Source organism: Acinonyx jubatus, chromosome A2 (genome assembly GCF_027475565.1).
Source record: "Acinonyx jubatus isolate Ajub_Pintada_27869175 chromosome A2, VMU_Ajub_asm_v1.0, whole genome shotgun sequence".
Taxonomy (NCBI): domain Eukaryota; kingdom Metazoa; phylum Chordata; class Mammalia; order Carnivora; family Felidae; genus Acinonyx; species Acinonyx jubatus.
Window position 1 is genome coordinate 101,779,097 of NC_069383.1, and position 22,279 is coordinate 101,801,375.

The 22,279-nt window shown below is 53.4% G+C and overlaps 1 protein-coding gene across 7 annotated transcripts in view; it reads left to right on the plus strand.

Moving 5' to 3' along the window:
• The first annotated feature begins 459 nt into the window (after positions 1-459).
• GRB10 (growth factor receptor bound protein 10) overlaps positions 460-22,279 on the plus strand; it is a 182,866-nt gene continuing 161,046 nt past the window's right edge. For 3 of the 7 annotated variants that reach the window (XM_053218700.1, XM_053218702.1, XM_053218703.1), the window contains exon 1: positions 461-677. The gene's annotated coding sequence lies outside the window, so the exon portion shown is untranslated. Of the gene's footprint in view, positions 678-919; positions 1,601-22,279 lie in introns of those variants that run through there. The other 4 variants (XM_053218707.1, XM_053218705.1, XM_027046004.2 and 1 more) reach the window with 3 other exon arrangements.

The window sequence follows — 22,279 nt, forward strand, 5'->3', positions numbered from 1 at the left end:
CGCTCCCAAATTGCCTTTCGGGACAGGTCCGACGGTGTCTTTCGCTGGCGCCAGAGCTTGGGCTGCCCGGATTCTGCACTCGGGGGGCCCTGGGGTGGGGGTGGGGGTGGGGGGGCAGGACGCGGAATCCCCTCGCCCCTGCACAGCTGTGCCTTTCCGCGCCTGCCCGGGCAGAGGCCTCCCCGGGTGCGGCCCCCCGCGCCCCCCGCGCCCCCGCGCACCCCGCCCTGCGCCCAGGCCGCAGCTCCGCCCGCGCTGGCGGCCGCCGAGCGGTCCGGGCTGCGGCGGCGGCGGCGGGAGGAGGAGGAGGAGGAGGAGGAGGAGGAGGAGGAGGAGGAGGAGGAGGAGGAGGAGCAGGAAAAGCAGCAGGGGGAGGAGGCGGAGGCGGCGGCGGCGGGCGGCGGCGGGCGGGGCCGGGCGGGTTTAAAGCCCAGCGAGGGGGTGGGGAGGCCGGGAGGAGGCAGGAAGGGACGCGAACGGCGCGCCGGCGGCGGGCTCGGCTCGGAGGCCGCGGAGACCCGCGCGGAGCCCAAAGTTTGCGCGCAGCGCCCCCCCACCCCCCTTTTCGGGCGGCGGCGCGCGGGGGGCCGGGACCGCCCTGCGCGCCGCCCTCGCCCCGGCCGCGCCGAGGGTCGCCGGCGGCCACGCGGAGGCGGCCGGGAGCGGCGCCGCGGCAGGTACGGAGTTGGGCGGGGAGCGCGGCGGCAAGTTACTTTGTGGTCGGCGCGGCCGGGCCCGGCGGGCGGGCGCTCCCCGCGCCGTCATTGTCTGCGCTCGGGCCGGCCGGCCGGGGACGCCGGGCGCCGCGGGGGCGCGGCGGGCGGGCGGAAGGGCGTCGCCTCGGGGCCGGGGGGCTGCGGCGCGCGGCGGGGAGCCGGGGGGCGGGGAGCGGGAGCGGCGGGGCGCGGGGCTCCGCGCGCGGCGATCCCGGCCCGGGAGTCGAGGGGCCGGGCGGCGCCTTCCCGAGCCCTACTGCCCGACGCCGGGCGCCCGCGGGCCGGGGCCGGGCCCTGAGCGCCGAGGCCGCGCTCCCGAGCCGCCTCGAGGGTGGGCGCCGGCCGCCCTTGCAGCCCCCAGTGCGCCGGCGGCCGTGGGGCCCTGCCCTCTCCATCCGGAGCGCCGCCCGGCCGCGGGATCCTGGCTTTTTTTTTTTTTTTTTTTTTGGTTCTGTTAGTGGCCCCGTTACCCGCCGCTGGGGCCTAACACCAAGTTGTGGGCTCGCGGATCAGCCGTCCGCCAGCCGTGGAAACGCGATAAGAGCCAGACGGTTCGCAGAAGGAAATTTCTGATGCAACTCTCCGCCTTCGCTGGTCGCCTCTCCAAACGCCTGCCTTGTGACTGCCCTGCAGCCTGTGCGTTATGGAAATGAGGGTATTCTCGACTTTTGATGGGGTTCGTCTTTTCCGGGCGGTGGAAGGAACGCCAACTTTGTGCCATTCGCCCCTGACCGGAACGGTGGGCAGGGTAGGGGAGCCGCGGGGGACGTGGACCCGCTCCCGGAGCTTGGCGACGCGTCGGGAAAGATCGCGTGCCTGCAAACGTTGTATCCACTTTCATTGAAGAGATGCAAAGAAAAAAGGCCCCAAAACAAGTAGCGCTCGTGAGTAAATACGCGTTATTGCACAACTTTCTCTGTGCTGCTGTTTACGAGGCCAGGCCCGGAACACTTTGTTTCCGAAAATGCTGATTCAGCCATTTGGAGCCCCCGACTTTTCAGAAATGGTGCTCTCTTTAACGTTTCGCTCAGTTTTACTCAGAACACATGTTGGTGAGCGCAGCAACAGGCGTTGGTTAGAGTTTACAGCACAAAGCTGCTCGTTTCTCACCGGGGTTGACCTAGTGTCTCCCTCTCTTTCTTTCCCAGAGGAAAAATAGGTAAAATCGAGGTTTCTGCAGAGGAGGAAGTTTTCCCCTACTCGGGGGATGGCGAGGTGTCTTTTAGGGGAGGATTTTATTAAGGGAAAGCCCCAAAACCAAATATGTGTTTCCAGGAATGATTCTGGATGACCGTTTTTTTTTCCTTCCTGTTAAAAATCTGAACTGTAGGATTACTGCACATAATAGTTGAGTTTTATTGGGAACACTTAAAAGAGAAGGGCCACGCAGGCCAATCCCCAGATTACAGGGAGGGAATTTGAGGACAGATGGACTTACACACCCAGCAAGTGGCTCCTGTAACTGAGAGGTGTTGCCACTGATACTCCCTGAGCAGTTCACGGTGCAAGAGACTCGCAAAGAACCTTATTGCTTTAATCCCCTCCAGCCCCATGATCCCCGTTTTACTGGTAGGGAAACTGAGGCTCAGGAGGTTAATCGGCAGGCCTGCAGTCACATGAACGGCAAATGACAGAGCTGTCACCAGAGCCTAAGCTTTGGATTTTGTTTTTAGCCCTGTGTGTTTTGTGCTGCTGCCCAAGTCCATTGTTCCTGAAAGTGAAATGGCCCCCAGGGGGAGGCTCCTGCTGCCGGCCTCACGCACCTGGAGAAGGGAGAGGAGGCTCTGTGACCATTCTGGTCGCTTCCAACCTTCCAGATTTCTGTCCGATCGCCAGGCCGTTGTCATTTTGTGCACTTCTTTTTATCCTCCAAATGCACTTATTTGGGGGAGGAAACTTGGATGTCGTGAGTTTGACACGGCCGTTGTGTTTCGTGTCATTAAAACAGCGTTCTAATAAAAGCCTTGTATCCCTGAAGTCATCTGTTGACTCTCGCCTGTGGTCTTTACCACTTTGGGGGCGGTGCTGGGCTGGGCAGAATGCCTTTCCTTTGTGAATCAGGAACCCAGAGCCGGGAGGCTTCTTGCCAGCTATTTGTCTAGAGAGTTATTGGTGGTGGCTGTTGGGATCGGAACCCAGGGCCAGTCTGGGAGGCCAGTCAGCCTCCAGCTGGAGAGAGCTGGAGTCCAAATCTAGGAGCTAGCATGAAACTTTGATTTTGACCGGGGGCGGGTCTGAGACTTTATAACACACAGAAACCACAGTCCTGCCTGAACAGAGACCAGCCCCATCAGAGCTGTGGACGTTCTGGGTTGGTGTAGCTGGTAAAGCGTAATGCTTTGAAGGTGGCATTGTTTCAGGAACCGATTCGCTTGGAGTTCTGTCCCTTTCTCAAACCGGTAGGAGGGCGACAGGGTGTTCTTGAGCCGGTGTCTGGGGCGAGCTGGGTTCCTGTCAGCACTGGGAGCTGAGGGGGCGTCTGCTTGGTTCAGGGGGGCAGTGTGTTAAGCAAGTGCTCCTGGGGAGAGAGTATTTGCCGTGTCTTTCATTTAGGTCACCACCATGTTCAGAATTGAAATAGGACTTTTGCTGCCTAGTGAAGGTTTTCTTCTTTAACCTGTCCTTGTTTTTTGCTTAATGGTAGAACCATGGGAAATCAAGGAAGGAATTGAGACAGTTAAGCTCCTTGGTGGGCGAGGCTGGCAGACGGGCACTTGGGGGATCTGGCAACCTGCTAGAAGGTCTGCATGCTAATGGGTGTATAACAGATCTCATCCGTTCAGGCACCTGCTGGCATTGGGTTGGTATTAGAGTCATAGCTGCACGCTTCTGGGGAGCTGTCTGTGCTCCCCCTCTTTCTGCCTCTGGCAGGGACACCTTGCCTCCACTGTCCTCTCCGGCTTTGAGGAACTTCTGAACTTCTCTCCATGGAACAGGCTTTGTCCCTGCTCCTGGGGATCACAGAGCCTGATACCTGGAAGGACGTGAAAGTGGGGAAGTGTGAAACCTTTCTAGAAAGGCTCTTCTGTAATGATAGGAAGAAAAATGGCAGGACGGTCCTTTGAGACGGTAACTGAGAAAGCCGTGGCCCAGGGTTGTGGAATGTCCTCGGACAGGCAGAGAGGAGCGGTCCTGACTTTCTGCCTTTGGGGTTCACCGACTCTGAGGGGATCTCCCCTTTATGCCTCTGCCGTGGCAGAGATGGCCCGGACTCAGAGGGAAGCTTCCTCGCTGGTCCTGTGTGTGGTTTTGCCCGTTTGTGAAGGCAGCATGTCGAGGTGGAAATAGGATGCCCGCCCAGAATGCTGGGCATGAAGTTGGTGCATTGCGACTGGATGCCACTGGGGACGCTGGAATATCATTCCCATTTTTCAACCATTAAATTTATATGTGGGTTTGGGGGTTGCGGGTTTCCCTCGATGGTTGAGATCCTTGATTTGAGCATTGACTTGGGCTGGACCCACCAGAGTGGCCGGTGTGTTTTGGCATCCCCTGTGGGACAGGGTGCCGGGGAGGTGTTCTGCTCCCTTTTTGCTCTGTGCAGAGTAGCGGCCCGTACCGATGTTTGCACGAGGCCGGCTGCCTCAGTTTGCCCGCTGGGTCTGCCCCTTCCTAACGTGGCGAGCCTGAGTCACCACTAAGCTCATCGGTGAAATGAGACTCAAAGATGTGTTCACCTGCATAGGGCTGGGGGAAGGGAGGAGGCTGGTGGCATTGTGTGACCCGCCGTGTAGCGCGTGATGCTTAGCGAGAGTCCAGACACCCTGCTTCCGTGCACGCTCAGCCTTGGCTTTGAGCCGCTCGTGTGCTTGATTATCCTGCTTTCTATTAATCCGCGGCGTCTGCTAGAGAGAGGGCTCTGCCGCTCAGAGAGGCGCCTGCCCGCGCTTCGCGCGTTTTCGCTGCACCAGACCTTGGCAAGTTGACCGTGACCCGCGTTGAGCACAGACCCTGTGAGAATCCTGTTCTTGCCTGGCTGTAGCCACCACAGGTGGGGTTCGAAGAGGAAAGCGGGGTGGTGTGACATAGACGGTTTCTGGTGGCAGAGCATTCGGCTCCGACGACGGTGACCAGCAGGCATCGATATACTGGTTCCCTGCAGGGAAGACCTCGGAGCCGCGGAGGCCCCGGTGGGCTGTGGCGCTGTGTGCGGGGAGACCCCTGGTCTCGGGCACGTGGAGCCAGGTGGCGTCTGTTTTCAGATCCTTGAGGGGGTGGGTGTCTGGAGTCCACAGAGACTTAGTCCAGCTGAGACAAGTGCGTGTGCACCGTAGGTCCTGATGGGCTGACCGTGAGCCTGGGAAGCAGGTCTACACACTGTCCAAGGGCTGTGCTGGTGGCCAGCCCTGCCTCTCCCTGAGTCCTGCCTGGGTTTCCTTGCTTCCTTTTCTTCCTTCCTTTTCTTTTTCTTTCTTCTTTCTTTCTTTCTTTCTTTCTTTCTTTCTTTCTTTCTTTCTTTCTTTCTTTTCTTTCTTTTCTTTCTTTCTTTCTCTTTCTTTCTTTTTTCTTTCTTTCCTTTCCTTTCCTTTCCTTTCCTTTCCTTTCCTTTCCTTTCCTTTCCTTTCCTTCCTTTTTCTATTTTTAATGTTTATTTTGTTTTTGAGAGAGAGCACGTGAGCTTGCAGGGGAGGGGCAGAGACGGGGAGACACAGAATCCGAAGCGGGCTCCAGGCTCCAAGCTGTCAGCACAGAGCCCTACACGAGGCTGGAACTCACGAACCGTGAGATCATGACCTGAGCTTAGTCAGAGGCTTAACCGACTGAGCCCCCCAGGTGCCCCATGTCCCCCGTTTCTCATACAATTCTTTGATTTCTCTGCTAGGAAGATGAGAAGCTGGCTTTCTGTCCCATCCCTGTCCTGCCCCTGTACTTCTTGTCCCCCCGTTGCCTCTGCTGGCGAGATCGGCCCGACCGTCACCCACTGCTGATGCTATTGGGTCAGCCCCTCAATGCTCCTGGTGCCCGGCCCTGTAGCGCACTGCGGTCCCTTCCACTGCCGGAACGTGGCGCTTTCTCTGGGCGAGCTTCTGCGTCTGCTTGGTGGTTTATGTATTTCGCACCCCCCCACCCCGATCTTCTCCTTCAGCCTTGGGCGGGGGTGGGGGGGGCCTTGCCCTTCTCTTGGATCCCTTGTCTCTCCTTTTCCTCGTCTCTTCCCACAGCAGGACGGAGAACATTCTGTCTTCACTTCGGAGACGCAGTTGCTTGCAAATTTCTTGAGACCTGGTGTGTCTGCACACATCCTTATTCTACTCTCGCAGGTCCGTGTGTCCAGGAGAGACTCCTAAAGTGGTGGTTTTCCCTCACGTGTGTGAAGGCTGCTGCTGTGTGTAGACAGAACGCAGTTGAGAATGAAGCTGGTCTGGTTCTTGATGCTTCGTCTGAAACCTGCTCCGTATTTTTCTTTTTTTTTCTTTTTCTTTTTCTCACGTCTTGAAGCTTGTAGGATATTCTCTTTGAATCTTTGTTTGGAAATCCCTTGAAGAAGTGCCCTGACCCTGCATCCGTCGTGCGGGGTGCATCGAGGGTCTCTACAGGCTGAACGTTTTTGAAGGAATCCTTTAGTTTGTCTTCTTCCGTCTTATTTGCTTGTTAGCCTACAGGATGGGTTCTCCGTTTACTTTTTAGCTCCTGTTTTCTGTCTGTTCTGTTCCGGGTTGTGCAGGGTGTTAGCCTTTCTAACCCTTTCTGTTGGGTTGTAAATTTCTGTCTTCATTTTTTAATCTCCAAGGACCTCTTTTCTGATTCTTTTCTTTCAATAAACTTTTAAAAAAATATTTATTTATATGAAAAAAATTTGTTTTTGATATTTATTATTTATTTTTAAGAGGGAGACAGAGAGCAAACGGGGGACGGACAGAGAGAGAGGGAGACACAGAATCCGAAGCAGGCTCCAGGCTCTGAGCTGTCAGCACAGAGCCCGACGTGGGGCTCGAACTCACGGAGTGTGAGATCATGACCTGAGCTGAAGTTGGACCCTCAACTGACTGAGCCACCCAGGTGCCCCTATTTATTTTTGAGAGAGAGTGTGAGCACAGGAAACACAGGGGGGGGGGGGGCGATACAGAGGATCCTAAGGGGGCTCTGCACTGACAGCCCAATGGGGGGCTTGAACTTACGAACCTCGATATCAGGACCTGAGCTGAAGTTGGATGCTTAACTGACTGAGCCCCCCCCCCCCCCCAGGCGCCCCTCAATTAAACTAAGATTTTAGAGCAGTTTTAGACCCAGGGCATTTGTTATGTCATTGAACCTGTAGCAACACTCTGTCATTGCTGAAAATGATTACTTTTATTTTAATGGCATAATATCCTTATTTCATGGATGGCTCTATTTGTTAAATTTTGGGAGGGGGTATATTCATTTCTGGTTTTTTTTCTCTTTTTCCAATATTGTTTATTTTCTCCAATTTTTATATTTAAAAGTTTTCTACACCTTTGGGCCTGACTTAGGCAGACAGCAGAGCCCGTGGCAGGGAAGGGCTCACAGGGATGTTTTATTTGGGTTTCTAAGCCTGGGGAAGCAGGGGTGAAGCAGGGAGGGAGGCAGTAACCAGGGGACTGGCCTCTGCAGTAATTGAGAGATACTGATGGATGGCTCCAGATTGTGACTGTCCCCAGACAGTCTTGGGGCCGGGGAGGGGAGGAGGGGGACTCCTTTTCCCTTCTGTATCCACCTGCCAGGCCGTGTGTGCAGGCCTGTGGGTGCTGGGTGCAGACCACGCGGGCAGGCCTTCCTCGACCACCCATGGTCCTGTGCCCAGGCGGTCGCCCCAGCAGTGGCCGGACAGAGGCCGAGACGGGTGAGGCTGGGGTGGTGTCTGACTCACTCCACGTGGCCCCCATCTTTCAGGTTCAAGGCTTTGCTTAGACTTCCGGGCCCTTCGAGGACGGCTGTGTGGCTGCCCGATGTCCGGGAGCCCCTGGTGCCGTGTCCTAGGTCTCTTCTCCTCGGCCGGCTGGACTGTGTGCAGACACCTCTTGATCGCGGGCCCTGGGGACATCCGCAGCCCTGCGTCACCTGCACCTGGCCCACCTGCGCTCAGCCTGGTCCCAGAGATGACCCCCCACCCCCACCCCCCTCAGCTGCTTCAGAAAGCAGCCTGCTCTTGCGGTACTGAGAGCAGGGAGTTCGCCCGGCTGATGGCTTTGGGGGAGGACGCGGGTCCTTCGACTTGAGTGAATTCTCTTGTTTCAACTCCGCCTCTCCTACGCTGCCAGGGGTAAATGGTGGCTCTCCTTCCTGACACTTGCTGGGCTGGCGAGATGTCAGCCTTTGTCTCCACTCTCTGGCCTGGCGTCTGGCTCCTTTGCATTTTTGAGTCAACTTCCCCTCGTCCACCGGCTTTCCGGCTTTTATGCCTCTTAAAAGATCCCCTTCCTGTTGTCGCAGCACAGCCGAGTGTGGGCTCTGTGGGTCATTTGGCGCAGGCCTGGCTTTTCTGGATTCTTTGCCTGCCGCTGCGCTGGTTTCCCTCTTGCTCTCCCACACGCGCCTGTAGCTGGGAGCACTGGGCTTTTTTATGGGGGGGGGGGGGCGTGGCAGGGGAAGGCCCTTTGGTCCTGGGAATCGCTGTTCTTTCCCGGGAGGCTGCAGGGCGGGTGTGATCCAAGCTGAGGCGTTCACGGTCAGGGCCGAGGGCAGAGGGCAGGGTGGACGGGACCCCTGAGCCTCCTTCGGGAGGCGGACTGCGGAGGTGGGTTGGAGTCACCGCAGAGAGCAGCTGGGCATTGTCAGGTCTGGGAGGCAAGGGGGGGCCAGTGACTCGCTCTGTCACCTTGGGGAAGTCCCTCTGCCTGCACCTTGACTTCTCCTGGAATTTCGGGGTTGACCTCTGTGCCTCGGTTTACCCCGTAGCATCTCCACCACAGGGACGCCCGCTATTGGCGTTCACACTCGGCTGGAGTGTGCTTCCCCTCGGCACACAGGCCTGGTGGTTCAGGATCTGCTGGGACGGTGACAGGGACTCACGGCAGTTCGTTTTGGGTCAAACACTCTGCTTTTGGTCTGCTTTCATGGGGTCGACTTTACTCTTTTGTTTTTATTAAAAACACTTTTTAAAAATATGTATTTATTTTTGAGAGGGGGGGAGAGAGAGAGAATCCCAACCAGGCTCCACGCCGTCAGCATGGAGCCCGACACGGGGCTCGAACCCACACACGGGAGATCATGACCTGAACCAAAGTCAGACGCTCAACCGACTGAGCCCCCCAGGCGCCCCTTTGGGGTCGAAATGTTGGAAGCATGTGGTCCTGGTCACCTTAGAGCCTCTCTGCCCCACTGCGTCCTCCAGGTTGGAGGACCCGTGACCCCCCACTCGTTCTGGGGAGCACTTTGTCATTCTCTGCATGTCTGAACACAGCGCCTCACTGGGCTCCCGGCTCCCTGCTCCCTTTTATACGCACGTGAGCATGGTAGTGTCTGAGCGTCACAGTTCGCTTCGAGGTTGACCGTTCTTACTGCCGTGAGCGAGGTCATGTGTGACGTGCTCGCCGGCTCTGTGGCCTCGTGCCACAGAGTCACTTATCTCCGGGCCACGTTGTTTCCCCTTTGTTCGTTTCGGGGCTGTGCGTGCGCATCGTGTCTCTGATGACTGATGCTCCCTCCGGAGCGCTTGTTAGCCTCTGGCTTCAAGAGGTGGCTTCTTTCCCTTCCTGGCGGTTCTTGCTCTGACATTTTGGGGACGGGTGTGCGTGACCCTGGAAACCCAGAACTGGCTGTCCGTGGTGTTCACGCAGGCCCCCAGAGGTGGAAAGAGTGGACGCCCATCACGTGTCCGGCTCATGGGCCCGGGGTTCCACCAGCCCAGTGCTGTGCCTGGTTTCCCAGGTGGATGGGGAGAACTTTGTTTCCACGAGTAGCCAGTGTGTGTCCCGGGCCATCAGAGCGCAGGTGGCTTGCGGGGGAGGTTCGGGCACAGTGGAGGGGACAGGGGCTTCTTTTCGATTGCCACGAGAACCAGGGGTTGGAGGGTGGGCTTGGGCAACAGAGGTGCTCGCTGAAGCCTTGGGGTGTGACCCGGTCCCTGGGGTTTGGTCTGGCTGTGTGCCCCCCTTTCCTCCAAAGTGCCGTCCCCTTGAAACTGAGGAGTGTGGGGTCAAGCCGTGCTATAGGGTCTTCGGGGCACATGTGGAGTGACAAGAGTGGGTCTCATTGTACATATTTTGGAGGCAGGGCAATGTCCTCCCCTTGCCAGGATGGCTCCCCCACTTTCTCCGTGTCAGAGCATGTCAGGCTGTGTCGTGGGGTGCCCACGATCCCAGGATCTGGTGTTCTGCACCCAAGTTCCATGGTGGGGGCATAGCTGTGTGGCCTGCACCCCAGCTGGTCTCCCGCCCTGTGCACTGTGCGGCCTGCCCCGAGTTCTGTCTCCCACCCTATGCCACTATGGATGTGGATTCACTGGGGCCCAGTGCTGCAGTGACCCTGTGGTCTTCACCTGCACGTTGGCCAGGCAGGGCCCGGCCCCGGGTGACCAGAAAAGATGCCAGTGGTCAGCTCTCTGTTCTCGCTGTGCGCTTTGGTGGCCTGGGGGTGCCGAGTGGCTGTGTGGTCTTAGAAGCGCCGTCCCTAGCCAGCCCGGTCTCCTGCTGCCTAGTGGGAGTCTGGGAACCCACAGCCCCTGGGTCTCAGCTGGCGGGTGATGTTATGTAACCGTTTCTAACTTAAATTGTTTAATATGTAACAAGTAATAACCGTACCCAGATAAGCCGTCCGCTATCTCTTGGCCAAGCGGTAGGCGGGGGGTGTGGGCGCCAGCTGGAGAAGTGGACAGATAAGGGTTTGCCCCGGGGAAACTGGCCCTTTTTCTCTGCTCAGGACAGATACCGAGGCCTGCCTGGACTCCGCTTAAACCCTGCCGACACGTACGGTCTGGTAGCAAAGCCGCAGGTCAACACACGTTGTGACGTTGTGTCCTTCTGTCCAAACCCGCCTCCTCCACCGACGAGGGGAGAGCGTGAGACGCTGGGGAGACGGCACAGCTTGAATTAGTTCAGCACGTGGCTGCAAACGCAGGTGGCGCTTCCTGGCCCTCTCTCTGAGAAGCACAGTCAGGTCACCTGTCCCCCACGTTGATTGCCCCTCTGATCACCTGCCATCTGCTGGGGGGGGGGGGGATGGCAGGAGTCCCTGCCAGGGTGTCGACAAGAGACGCCCACACACAGCAGCTATTGTCTGGGGAGGCTGCCGTGTGCGCGGCTGGACCCCTCATTCCCCAGCCAAGCGAGGACAAAGTGGGCGCGCCTGCCCTCACGGTTCCCCGTAAGCGCGAGAGGTGTCCGGCGACTGCGGGGTCTGGCCTGTGCTGAACCTGAGTATGGTTACAAGTAACCGAGGGACCAGGCACTGCCTTCAGTCCCACAGCGTGTCTCTGCTCCTTTACGTCCCGTGTCATTTGCTGGGTGGTCCCCGCCCAGGTGTCACCCAGGAGTGTTGGGTGGGGCTAGAGGGTGGGCCTTGGGAGAAGGACTTGGTTTTTCCTCTCCTCTGGCACTCTGGGGCACAAGGGGGGTGAAGACCCACGGAGGAACGCTTAGTTCAGGTTTGGGGTGCAAGGCGGCCACACGGGGAAGCACGGTTTCACCGTAGGGGGTGTTAGTGCGCCTCTGGCTTGGGGGCCCTCGCTGCGCGCCCCGTGCCCGGAGCCCCCGAAATGGATGGAGCTCAGGGCCTTGGAGGGTGGAGGCGGGGTGGGGTGGGCTGTGTGCTAACCGCCGCAGGGCGCGGCCCACGGGAGGTACAGTGATTTCACTGTTGCTTTGACAGGGGTGGGAGGGACCCCAGGAGGAGGGAATATAAGCGTGCATGACGCCTCGGCATTCTCGAAGGCTTCCTGGCACCCACTGGCGTTGCTTAAGTTCCACCCAGAGCTGCGTGTCCGAACTTTTCAGAGAACATCACATCTTTTGGATTTTGGCGTTTGGTGACATTTTTTGCTACCGTCCAGATTCACTGATGCTTGACCCTGATGGTCCCGCAGAAGCCGCGCAGCCTCTTGGGGTGTGGACTTGGGCCGTGGTCAGAGTGTCTTAGGAAATCCGCGCGGACTGGAACAGGTGTACCTTCCTTTCAGACGGCAGGCGATGCTCTGAGATGCCCGGGTGGAGGACTGATGTTAGGAGAAACCAGGGGTTCTCAGGCGGTGACCTCTGCACCTCCTGTTTCAGGGTCCCCGCCCCTCTGTGCATGCCCCCAGGTCTTGCTCTGATGCGGGAGACCTGGCTTGCAGAGCTGCGGTCTGGGGCCTCCCACCTTTGGGAAGCAGCCAGGTGACTCATACGGGGACACAGCTGGAGAAGTGATGTGTGGTGCAGAAGTCCCCGCCGTTCAGGATCTGTGTTCCAGGCTTGGGACCCCCAGTTGGGTCAGGAACTTGGCAGCTCCCACCTGCCAGAATTCTTGCCTGATCAGAAGGTCAAGGGCAGAGCGAGGGGTGGCGTTGGGGTAGTCTGAGCCCTGTGGGCCCCGGGGTGGGGGGGGCTGGGAGAGGATGTGAGAAGGGGCTGTTGTGTGGCCGTTCTTGTTTCTGTGTAGGCTCCAGGGCTCCACCAGCCCCGCCCAGCGCCCGCAGTTAACACGGCCACACATCAGATCCAAAATTGGTGTGATGTGCCCATATTTACTCATGTTTCATAGAATTCACTGGGGTTGGTGTCCTAACCCATCCCACCCATCCCAAACCTTACAAGTCCCTGAACCCTTTCTGTGAAGGCTCATTCTGATCAATTCAGGGAGAACATTCTCCTTCCCTCCTCCCGTGGGGCGTGGGCTTTGGTGGAGGCTGAATTAGAGGGACAGGAAATTGCTGAGTAGGGGGCCTAGGGGGCCAGCGGGTGTGTGCTGTATCCGCTTGCTTCTTCCTCCCCTTTCTTTCCCTGTCTCCTTGGGCAGGGAGTCCAGGCTCTCCGGAACCTTCCTGGTCTGTGGGGCGTTGCCTGCAGGCATGTGGAAGAGGGTCAGAGCCGAGCTCCAGATGCTCCCGGCTCAAGTCTGATGTCAGGGAGGGAGGACGGCCCTAAGTGCACGGATGGGACCTTTAGGTCATCGACGATGAACTTGTTTCTCCTCTCAGTTAACTTCTGTGCAGAAGCGGTGCTGGGGCCTGGGCTCCCACGATTTGCTTTCCCCGAGGACGGCTGGAAGCTCTCAGCGCTTGGGCAGCACTTAAGCAGGAGAAGGGTCTCTCCAGGGATGTTCTGGATGGTTCAGCAGGTGTTTGAGGAGCTGGCGTGACTCCTCAGTCCACGGCTGCCCCGCTCACGTTCAAGATCCTTGACGTCTGTGGAGGAAGGGACAGCGAGCAGCGAGGGATGCATGGCTTGGCAACAAAGAAGCAATACCAGCGTATTTTTCACTTACCTTCCCGGAGGGAGCTGGCAAGTGTTTGTATTGACACAAGTTCAGTATTAACAGTGTCTGCAAACAGTACTTAGACTTAAATGTGCCCATGAGTTGCCCAGGGATCTTGTTAAAATGCGGATTGTACCTCAGAAAGTCTGGGGTGCGGCTCCCAGGCAGGCTGTCCTCGTGCTGCCGCTCAGAGCCACACTTTGTGTGCTTAGCTCTTAATATGTGTGTGCCGTCTTGTCTTTGGTTTCTTCTCTAAAATTAACGCTGTAAGGGCTATTATTACTAATGCTGTTACTTAATCAGGAATTTTGCCAGAACTTTTTCAGTGACGTGCCCTGCATTGTTGTACGTTGCGTTCTTTTCTTTTCTTTTCTTTTCTTTTCTTTTCTTTTAAGTTTATTTATTTTGAGGGAGAGAGGGAGAGAGAGAGAACAAGTTGGGGAGGGGCAGAGAGAAGGAAAGAGAGAATCCCAGGTAGGCTCCGAGCCATCCATGCAGGGTCCCACGTGGGGCCTGAACTCACCCCCAGTGAGATCATGACCTGAGCCGAGATCAAGAGTTGGGACGCTTCACTGACTGTGCCTCCCAGGGAGCCCACTTGTAAGTGGCATTCTTAAACGTGCCCCTACTTTATTCCAATTTTTCATATTGGCACAGAGTCCTACTTTGACATTTACTTGGGTCCCCGTGGCTTTTACTCGGTTTTTCTTTCGTTTACGATGAGAGAAAACTGAAAAGGTGGAACCCTTTTGAATCTCGCATGGTCCAGATGCCCAACCTGTCTACATCATAGCGGCACGATCCGTGTCCCATCGAGCTTGGAAACCCCAGGACCCCAAGCAGCACAGAGAGACGCTGCTGAAGTCCCCAGGAGGTCGCCTGTCCTCTGCCAGCCTGAGCTCTGCCATCCCCTGGGAGGTGGGCTGGGCTCTCGTTCCCCGTTAGCGGAGGTGATGTGAAAGCCACTCAGGTCTTACTCCTCTGGGAGTCTCTGTTCTGTGAGGCTGCACGGTGTGACCAGCTCTTTGTTCTACCTTTTGAAAACTTTCACCAGCAAGAGCTTTCCTGGGATAATGGCCCTTTTGGAATTCTTGTATTCTCGCCTACCCTCATTGCCCAGCACTGATGGACGGACAGGGACGGAGCCCATGGGGCTTTGGATGCCATTCCTTTGTCGGCCTTTATCAAGCGTGTCCCGCACTCAAGGGGATGTTGGACAGCTTAGTGCTTTCCCAAGGGCCCACAGATGCCACAGAGCTAATATTCCTCAGCCAGGTGGGCTGGGAAATGTCGGGGTAGATAAACCTTGTTTCTTGTGGCAGAACTTGCAGGAGATTGAGTGCAGCACCCCAAGAGGAGGATAAATTATGGTGGTTCCAAATTTTAGGGCTGACTTTGTCACAGGGCTGGTCCTTCAGAGAGTCCTCTCCTCCCTTTGTAAAAATATTTTTTTAATTTTAATTTTTTATTTTTGACAATCTTTTTTATTATTTAATATGCATATTTTTTGTTGTTTATTTACTTATTTGGAGAGAGAGAGGCAGATGGAGAGGGAGACGGAGAATCCCAGGTGGGCTCCACACTGTCCGCGTGGAGTCTGATGCTGGGCTCGAACCCACAAATCGTGAGATCGTGACTTGAACCGATACCGAGGGTAGGATGCTTAACTGACTGAGCCACACAGGTGCCCCGAGTCCTCCCTTTTTTGAAAAAAAAAAAAAAAAAAAAAAAAAACAGCTTTATATAGATATAATTCACAATGCCGTACGATTTACCCAATTGAATTCGAAGGGTACACATCAGTTATAATTAGTAGGTTCACAGATACGTGCGTGTGTACGTGTGTAGACACATATATATCATACTCAGTTACTGTATTCACTCGTGTGCACAACCACCACCAGTATACTTGAGAACAACTCGGGAGTTCACAAGGAAACCCTGTGCCCTCTGGTTATTACTCCGTCGCCCGCACCCACCCCTAGACAACCGCTAACTTTTTCCCCGTCTATATCTATTTCTATGAATGGATTCACATGCTGTGGGGTTTTTGTGCCTGGCTTCTTTCATTTAGTATGCAGTTTTTAAGACTCGCCTGTATCGTGGCAGAGTTCTTCCTGTTTATGGCTGAACAATGTTCTGTTGCACGTACACACCATCTTTGGTTTATCCATTCAACTGTTGATGGGTATTTGGTTCTTTTTACATTTTGACTATTGTGAGTAGTGCTTTTCCAAACATGGGTGTACAAGTACCTGTTTGAGTCCCTGTTTTCAAATTTGTTTCGTATATACCTGGATGTAGAATTGTGGGATTTTACGGTAATCCCATTTTTAGTGTTTCTGAGGAACTGTCAGACTTTTCCATCATGGCTGCACCATGTTGCATTCCCATCAGCAGAGGACAAAGTGTTCCATTTCCTCCACATTGTTATTAATACTCGATATTTTCTGATTCTATAAAAAAATAATAACTGTCCTAATAGGTGTGAAGTGGTATCTCATTGTGGTTTCTGTTTGCATTTTGTTGTTGAGTTGTAGGAGCTCTTTATATATTTTGGTTATTAATCCGTTATCAGGTATATGATTTGCAACTATTTTGTCCCTTTCTGTGGGTTATCATTTTGCTCCTTTGTCCTTAGATGCACAGTTTTTAATTTTGGTGAAGTTCAGTGTATCTATTTTATTCTTTTGTTTCCTTTTCTTTCAGTGTCCTGTCTAAGACATTGTTCCTATCCACATCCAGTGTTGTGAGGATGTTCCCTGTTTTCTCCAAGAGTTGTATAGTTTTAGATCTTACATTAAGGACTATGATCCACTTTGAATTAACTTTTGTTTATGAGGTACAAGTTTCTTTCTTTCTTTTGTATGTGCATATCCAGCTTTCCCAGAGTGATTTGTTAAAAAGACTGTCCTTCCCCACTCAATGGTCTTAGCACCCTTGTTAAAAATCAACCACCATATATGCAAGCATTGGTTTTTAGGCGCTCTGTCTTATTCCATTGGTCTGTGTGTCTGTCCTTATGCCGGATCACACTGTTTTGATTCCTGTAGCTTTGTGGTAAGATTGAGATCAGGAAGTATGAGTGCTCCAACTTTGATCTTTTTCAGTATTGTTTTGGCTTTTTGGGGTACCTTGAGAAGAGAATCCATATGAATTTTAGGCACCTTTTTATATTTCTGCAAAAAATGTTGGTGGGGTTTTGACGGGGCCTGCATTATTTTGTTTTTGTTTTTTTCTTTAAATGTTTTTATTTATTTTTGAGAGAGAGAGAGCATGAGTGGGGGAGGAGCAGAGAGAGAGGGAGACCCAGAATCCGAAGCAGACTCCAGGCTCTGAGCTGTCAGCACAGAACCCGATGCAGGGCTCAAATTCACGGACCGTGATACCATGACCTGAGCTGAAGCCAGACACTTAACCGACTGAGCCACCCACGCGCCCTGGAATTATTTTAATTTCATTTTTGGGTTGTTCTCTGCGTATGGAAAAACAACTGATTTCCGCATGTTGATTTTATATTTTATAACCTCGATGAATTTATTTATTCATTCTAATAGTTTGTGTGTGTGTCTGTGTGTGTGTGTGTGTGTGTGTGTGTGTCTGCAATCTTTAGAGTTTTCTGCATATAAAGTCACATCATCTGGGAATACAGATAACTTGAGTTTTTCCTTTCCAGTTTGGATACCATAGGGTGGAGCCCTCATGAACGTGATTAGTGCTTTTGTGAAAGAGATCCCACAGAGCTCTCTAGGTCCTTCTGGCCTGTGAAGACACAACGAGAAGTCTGTGACCGTGATCGTGACTGGGAATGGAACCCTCACTCGATGTGGCTGGTTCCCTGCTCTTGGACTCCCAGCTCCCAGAACTCTGAGCAGTACATTTCTGTTGTATATAAACTGTCCAGGCTGTGATACTTTGTCCCCGTAGTCTGAACAGACCAAGACCCCTTCTGTTTCCTAGTCTGTTGAGTGTCTTTATCATGACAGGGTATTGAATTTTGTCAAGTGCTTTTTCTTCATCAAGTGAGACAATCTTGTTTTCTTCTCCTTCATTCTATTAAAGTGGTGGATTCTGTTGATTGATTTTTGTGCATTGGCCTATCTTTGCATTTCTGGAATAAATCCCACTTGGTCAGGTGTGTTATCCTTCTACTATGCTGCTGAATTCGGTTTGTTCATATTTTGTGGAGGAATTTTGGGTCAACGTTCATCAGCGATGTTGCTGTACGGATTCCTTGGAATGTGTTTGGCCTCGGCGTTAGGGTGATGCTGGCGAGAGTGAGTGGGGACGTGTTCCCTCCTTCAGTCTTCTGGAATAGTTTGAGAAGGGTTTTGTTTAAATTTTTTTTTTTTTTAACGTTTATTTATTTTTGAGACAGAGACAGAGCATGAACAGGGGACGGGTAGAGAGAGAGGGAGACACAGGATCCGAAGCAGGCTCCAGGCCTTGAACTGGTCAGCACAGAGCCCGACGCGGGGCTCACACCCATGAACTGTGAGATCGTGACCTGAGCCGACGTCCGATGCCCAACCGAATGAGCCACCCAGGCACCCCAGCCCCGCTGGTTTTTAAAGGATGTGTTAGTTCCCACGTATTTTTGAATTTTCGAGTTTCCACTTCTGTGGATTTCTATTTTCATTCTGTTGTGATTACGACAGATGTACTTTTATGACTTCATTCTTGGTCAGGCTCATTTTGTGGTCCGACACGTTAGGTTTATTCTGGAGGATGTGCCGTGTGCACTTGAGAACCACATGTGTCCTGCTGTGCTTGAGTGGAGCGTCATGCAGAGGTCTGTGACATCCAGTGGGTCGACAGTGTTGGCTGTGCCCTGTTCTTGATCTGGTTCTGTCCTTACTGAAAGTGGACTATTAAAGTCTCTACCTGTTATTGTAGAACTTTGTCTCTCCCTTCATTGCTGCCCTGGTTAACCTGGTACACTTTAGAGCTCTGATTTTTTTTTTTTCAATTTATTTAAAAAGAATTTTTTTTAATGTTTGTTTTTGAGAGAGAGAGAGAGAGAGAGAGAGAGAGGGAGAGAGCGTGCGCACACACATGCGCAGGGGAGGGGCAGAGAGAGAGAGGGAGACACAGAATCCGAAGCAGGCTCCAGGCTCTGAGCTGTCAGCATAGAGCCCAACTCGGGGCTCAAACTCACAGACCATGAGATCATGACTTGAGCTGAAGTTGGAGGCTTAACCGACTGAGCTACCCAGGCGCCCCGTGTACATAGGTTTTTAATCGTTACATCTTTTCAGTGAATTGATCCTATTCTCAATATAGAGTATCCTCCTTTGTCTAACACTTTCCACTTCAAGTACATTTTGGCTGGTGGTGGTATAGCCATCCCAACTCGTCTCTTTGTCACTGTTAATGGGAAATAATCGTTTTCTATCTTTTCACTTTGAACCCGATTGTGTCTTTTGCTTCAAAGGGAGTCCCTCGGACACAGCATATTGTTGGCTGATGTGTCTTTATTTTTCTGCGTCCTGTCAGCCTCTGCCTTTTTGAGAGTTTAATTTATTTGCATTTAGTTACCAAGACTGGCCATTTTGCCAGTCTCTGTGTGTGTTTTTTGGGAGTGGGGTGTATACGTCTTGCAGCTTTTTGTCCTGCGTTTCTCTAGAATGCCCTTTGTTTCTCGTTACTAATGCTTTAGAGAACACTGCTTAGGTGTGAACGTTTGTGGAGTAAGTTATATTTAGAAGAACCTTTTACAAAACACTGAAACTTGAATTGGTTGTGACGGTGCTCTTGATGGCGTAGTCTCGCGGTTGCTATGCCGAAGGAGTGGAGAGGTGTGTGCGTTTTCTTGCACGACTCCAGAAACTGCTTGGACAAGACAGCGACAGCGTGCTGCCTAGTGCTGAGCTTACTGGGGTTGCCTTTAACTGTCAGGACGATCTCGCAAGCGAGGGAGAGAGTCTCCCTTCTGTAGATGGGAACTGGGAACCCTCCAGGTCACAGGCCTCATTCAGGGTCAAGTGGGCACAAGAGGGAGGGTTACTTACACCTGTACTCACTCACGGATCTTCCTTTGTTCCGCTCAGTGCTGGGGAGAAGGGACGTGTTCCCACCAAAGACCCACCAGCTTGAACGAATGGGGACGTGTGATAAGGGGCAGGACCCCATCCAAGCATGTTGATTCTTTGCTCTCAGCATTTTCTTTTCTTTTCTTAAAGTTGATTTGTTTACTTTGAGAAAGAGTGCTAACAGGGGAGGGGCAGAGAGAGAGAGAGAGAGAGAGAGAGAAGAGAGAATCCCAAGCAGGCTCTGCTCTGTCTGTGTGGAGTGTGATGCTGGGCTCAGTCTCCCAAACCGTGAAGTCATGACCTGAGCCGAAATCAAGAGTCAGACACTTAACCGACTGAGCCACTCGGGCGCCCCTCCGCATTTTATTTTATTTTATTTTATTTTATTTTATTTTATTTTATTTTATTTCATTTCATTTCATTTCATTTTATTTAAAAAAAATTTTTTTTAACGTTTATTTATTTTTGAGACAGAGCATGAACAGGGGAGGGGCAGAGAGAGAGGGAGACACAGAATCTGAAATGGGCTCCAGGCTCTGAGCTGTCAGCACAGAGCCTGACGTGGGGCTCGAACTCACGGACTGTGAGATCATGACCTGAGCCGAAGTTGGATGTTTAACCAACTGAGCCACCCAGGCGCCCCTGCATTTTAAATATTAAAGGAAAATGAGTAACTTCATTTCACAGTGCCTGGCACATAGTAGGTCTTCAAAAGACATTTAATTTCTTTTCCCTGGGGGAGTTTTTCAGGAAAGATCCTGGGTTCTTAGCAGTCCAGAGGCTCTTGGATTCAGAATGGTCGAGAGGCTGCGAAGTTTGGGAACACGGGTAATGCTACTTTGCCCTGGGGTATCCGTTTACCTTTGTTCCCAGGTGTGGGGGCCGCCTTGTGGTTTTGAGTGTTGCAGCCGAGGCCTTGGGTTTTGAGTGGCCTCCAGAAGGAGGCGGGGAACGGAGTTTCTACCACACCTCTCACAATCGCACTCCTTTTTTATTTCTCAGAATGTCCGAGGTCATTGGATGGTTATCTCTGTCTATCTCACCACCTCACTGAGGCTCTGTTATCTCTAGTACCAAGTTTCAGGGCACCCACGGGCCACGTGAATTCCTTTGAGTTTTTAAATGCCTCTCAGGGTCCATTTTGGCTTGCAGAGGTGAGGACAGAAAGTTTCCTGCACTGGCTTCTTTCCTTTAGCTGCGTGCCGTCGCGGGTCCTTCCGGATAGAAATAACAGGCCTTATGAAGGTCCTTGCCCCATTTAGAAGAGTCAGTCTCACATTCTCAGGTCAGAGATAGATCCTCTTTCCCCTTAAGCGTGTGCTCAGTCCCGGGTAATCCTGCAGCGGGTGAGCCTGGGGGCACTGTCTGGAAGCTCTGGAGCCTGGGAGACACAGTCCCTTCCTGTCCTCTACAGCGTGTCCCCACCTCGGGCCACGGGCTCTGGCCTCCCGTGTTGGACAGTTAAAAAATTTTTTTTAAACCTTTATTTATTTTTGAGAGAGAGAAAGAGAGAGACAGGGTGTGAATACAGGAAAGGCAGAGAGAGAGGGAGACACAGAATCTGAAGCAGGTTCCAGGCTCTGAGCTGTCAGCAGAGGGCCCGACACGGGGCTCGAACTCACAAACTGTGAGATGATGAAGTCAGAGGCTCAACCAACTGAGTTACCCAGGTACCCCCTCGCCTTTTTTAAATTTTTAAAAAAAATCTTTATTTTTGAGAGAGAGAAAGACAGAGTGTGAACAGGGGAAGAGCAGAGAGAGAGGGAGACTCACGTTGGATAGTTTAGACAAGCAGCCAGGACCGATGTCACTGAGAATGTGTCGGGGGAGATCAGTCCCTGGGCGCTGAGGGCACAGTGGAGGTCAGGCCCCAGCTTCTCATGGGAGATGGTGGGGTTCAGGCATCTGCAGGGCCAGGAGCCCCGGGGAGGCTGTCTGTCCTGCAGCTCCCTGCAGACAGGTAGAAAACTGGAAATACAGGACATGTGACATTCCCCCTCTGACTCTTTCCCGGCTCATCCAGGAGGCAGGGAAGAACCTTCGGAATGACTTCCAGCCGGGCATCTTGCCAGAATCCTGCAGGGAGCACGGTTGAGCAGATACTTTTCACAGGGAGCACGGTTGAGCAGATACTTTTCAAAGGTGATGACCCCCCGGGCTCCCCCCTCAGATCTGCCCCCTGGAAGGGGATACCCTCCTTTATTTACACGGCTTCAGGTTAACAGTCTGAAACTCAGAAAATCTTTCCTGAATGATGAAGTCTCTAAGGAGTCTGGCTCCCCAAGAGCTGAGGCTTTCCATGCAGAGCATCAGAGATAGCAGGAGGTCCCTGTGCGGACTGTCCCTGGTGCACATTCAAGTCCTGGGTGCCCAGTGAAGCCGCTGTCCCCAGGAGGGACGACCCCAGGGCTGGTGGAGCTTAGGGGCTCTGGTTCTCACACATTTGCTCCCAGGACCCGCTGGACAGCCTTAGAAGTGACCAGCGACCTCCAAGAGTGCATGTTTTGTGATACTTGTCGCTTTAGAAATGAAGACAGATTGACAAACTATTTATTCCTCCGTGGAAAGGAGAATCAACCTGTTCTATGTGCACAGAAGGACTACCTCTTAAGAAAAAAAATAGCCGTGTGTGGAGGAGAGTGACTTCGTTTTACATTTTGTAAATCCCGTGAAGATCTGGCTTAGTCGAAGGCTGCTGGGTTCTCGACCCTGTGTCTGCCGCCAGCCCTGTGTCAGCGCGGCCTCCAGGGGACCCCGGTGTGCCCTCAGAAGTGCATGGCGGCTCAGCCCAGCCTGAGTCACCGAACCGTGTGGTGCGGTTTGGTGACTGTGCCCCCCTCCCTTTTTTTTTGTGGAGCCTGTACTGTGCACCTGCTGCCACTGGGTACCCAGATATGCAGGGCGGAGGTTCTGGCCACAGTCCTGTCTCCCCACGGGGAACTCAAGTGTCTGCAGAGGAATCAGAGACCAGTGTCACTCCCCCTGCTCCCCCTAGAGCACTTGGGAACAAGAGTGAGACCAGCACTTTAAAAAAAAGAATTAATTTTAATTTACTTTTAAATTTTTTAAATGTTTATTTGTTTTTGAGAGAGAGAGAGCGCGCGCGCGCGCGAGAGAGAGACAGAGAGACAGCACGAATAGAGGAGGGGCAGAGAGAGAGGGAGACACAGAACACGAAGC